A 686-nucleotide genomic window follows, 5' to 3' on the forward strand; every position below is an offset into this window, starting at 1 on the left:
GATATTGATAAATATTATATATAATTTTTTCCTTGCATGAAAAAACATTCTTATTTTAAAATTTTATACTGATATCTGAGTTTTGTTTCAAAATCTACTTTGGTGATATTTTAAACTTTGAGTAACACTTGAGCGCGACCGTCTCGCAAATGTGATCTTTGATTAATTGATCAAATAATTGATTAATGGGTCGGATCTTTGACCTCGTTAATTAAAGATCCAACCCGTCTAACGGATTGAGACCCATGAGACGATCTCACACAAGTTTTTCGCAAATTATACTGTGGACCATGGTCCACAATGCATTGTGGCCCATGGTCATGGCTGATACTGTAGTTGTGTTGAACGGATACTGCAGTTGTGTTGAATGGATACTACAATTGTGTTGAACAGATATTGCAGTTGTGTTGAAAGGGAACTACAGTTGCGCGGAACAGATGTCGTTTCATCCGTTCAACACACTGCAGTATCAGTTTAACAGAACTGCAGTTTCAAACGGATGAAACGGCCTCTATTCCGCGCAACTGTAGTTCCCTTTCAACACAACTGCATTATTAGCCATGGTGCATGGTCCACGGTATAACGACGACAAGTTTTTGCCTTAAACTTTTGTTTGTTATCATAAATAGTAAATAGATGTCTGGAAACCATTTAGTTTTGTTTCTAAATATTTTCCAACTCATAAA

This window comes from Ipomoea triloba, chromosome 16 (genome assembly GCF_003576645.1).
Source record: "Ipomoea triloba cultivar NCNSP0323 chromosome 16, ASM357664v1".
Classification (NCBI taxonomy): Eukaryota; Viridiplantae; Streptophyta; class Magnoliopsida; order Solanales; family Convolvulaceae; genus Ipomoea; species Ipomoea triloba.